Below are 2,357 nucleotides of genomic sequence, written 5' to 3' on the forward strand. Positions count from 1 at the left end.
AACATGGAGAAGCAGCATTTAGTTCCTATGCTCCACTTATCTGGAACAAACTTCCAGAAAACTGTAAAAGTGCAGAAAGTTTGAGTTCCTTTAAATCAAGACTAAAAACACCTTTGTTTAGGATTGCCTTCAACTGTTCTAGTGAAAAAGATCAACTGAAACATCATTAGTTCAATTTTTTTATTTTCTTTAGGCCAACTGTTTTTAATATTCTTTTTTGTTTCTGCAATTTTGGTTGTTACACTGTGTCAAGATCAGGGATCTTGTGGTTTGAAAAAACAGCGTTGTGTTTGAAATAAATAGGTCTGGGACATATAAAGTCAACAGGGCTGACAGAAGTTGGTAAAGACGTCATTGTTGGAGTCTGAATTTTTTTTTTTTCTTTTTTTTTCCTACTTGCTTTGATTCTGTTTTATTTTCATATATTTTAATCATGTAAAGCACTTTGCATTGTCTTTGTACTGAATTGTGCCATACAAATAAATTTGCCTTGCCTTGCCTAATGCCCACCAATCACAAAACACAGTCCATGGTCCACTATTGGTTCCTGACACGTCAATCAGGGTAGTCTGTTTGTCCCTCCCCCCTGTGCATGTACCCTCACACATGAACGAATCGACCCCCCAATTGCTCGTGGAGGCATGAGGACCGGTACAAATTGTGATTCCTGTGTGTTTTTTGTTAGTTAACGCGATCGGCCAGCAACTACCCAGCTTGATACCTACAAAGCAAGGACTTTTTAAGCCCCCTCAACCTCCAACCCTACCCACTATTCTGGCTTCTCTCTCCGGCTCTAATAAGTAAGGACCGTACGTTATACGTATATGTTTTGCTTGTTTAGGCATGTTTATGCTCTGTTTCCTACATGGCTTTGGTTAGAAACCACAAGCGTTGCTGCTCTAGCTGTTCACTCCCGTATCGCAGCATCGCTATCAAGACCGCCTTTGACTTGGTGAAGCTAGCCAATGTTAGGTTGTTATTAGTTCGTGTCACAAGCACTCGGTCTCGGCTTGTTTCGTTCTCGATCTCGGAAACATCCGAACACCTAGACAGAGGTGTTTTGAAAGCGTGGGTTCGAGGGTTGGTCTGAAGTTAGAGGCCTTGTTGTAAATGTTCAAAAATGTTGCTTGCTGGAACCGTTTTTCCAAGATCTCCTACGACACTCTGATTACTTAATCCCCATTGGTAAGCATAGTGTTGGCAACATCATGCTGCGGAGACAGGCTACTACAGGTTCCCAGGCCGGGGAAAGATTTACGATTCTTATGTAAAGCTTCTCTTATTTAGCTTCTCCTTTAAAACTGATGCGACTCCAACTGCAACAGAAATGCAAGCAAGAGAAAACAAAGCTTCGCTTAACTCAAGGTAGATTTAACGCAAACATTTCAGCCCTTCACTGGAATTTCAGTGACCCGATGAATAACAGCACAGCAAACTGGCAACCCTCTAAAATATTTTATTTATAAAGTGTAGTAATTCTATTAATTGTTGAATTAAATAAATTGTTTTATGGAAGTTAACTTTTAAGTTTATCATGTTAAATGTAAGTTTAATTATTTCATGGAACGTTTTATTTTTTAAGTGCGCATTTTACAATTTCACGTTATTTTAACGAGTGGTGGGACGTGATTAAAATCTTTATTCGAGTTAAAAACAGGGTCTGTAATGAATTAATCGCAATTAAGGGAATTTTAATCAAAAAACCTATATCGACAAAATAAACCAACCGCTCAATTCAAAACATTTTTTTCTCCTTAGTTGTTGAATAAACATATTATATGATTGTTTTTAATCCAAATATTTAGGTTATTTAATGAGGGCGGTTATTTATTCTGCCTGAATTTATTATGCAATCATGCTATTTTCTTATGCTTTAAGTCTTTGAAATTCCACAATGCATATAATTTTATGTTTGTCTGCCTGATCATTTAATTTCAAGCATTTTTGAACATTTCATCTAAATGCAGAAGGCTAGTTTGAGCAGCCTTTTATTAGCAAACTATTTTCATTCTAAGGTATTCCTGAATGCCAGTGTCTTCTTTTATTTGAGCTTAACTATCTTTATGTAGAGCTGCTCTTAAAGGAATAGTACACCCAAAACATGATTAGCCTTCATTTTCTACTCACCCCCATGCTGAACAACACTCTGGAGTATTTTTTTTGATACCTCAAATGCATCTGGAGATCTGGGAGGCTTCTTGCTGTCTGCTGACATTCAAATAATGGAGGTCTATGGTGCCCGAGGCAGAAAGGTCCATAAAAGTCCACAAAAAATGTGTCAATCTTCCTCCACACTGCTCGTCCAATGTATTCCAAGTGTCCTCAGTGGGTAGCATCCAGAATTTACTCGAAACGAA

General features: G+C 37.8%; 1 protein-coding gene across 1 annotated transcript in view; it reads right to left on the reverse strand.

Moving 5' to 3' along the window:
• Nucleotides 1-2,357, reverse strand: part of LOC107086061 (huntingtin-interacting protein 1-related protein-like) — a 33,247-nt gene that overhangs the window by 21,152 nt on the left and 9,738 nt on the right. The window lies entirely within an intron of this gene.

This window comes from Cyprinodon variegatus, unplaced genomic scaffold (genome assembly GCF_000732505.1).
Source record: "Cyprinodon variegatus isolate N-32 unplaced genomic scaffold, C_variegatus-1.0 Scaffold142, whole genome shotgun sequence".
Lineage (NCBI taxonomy): Eukaryota > Metazoa > Chordata > Actinopteri > Cyprinodontiformes > Cyprinodontidae > Cyprinodon > Cyprinodon variegatus.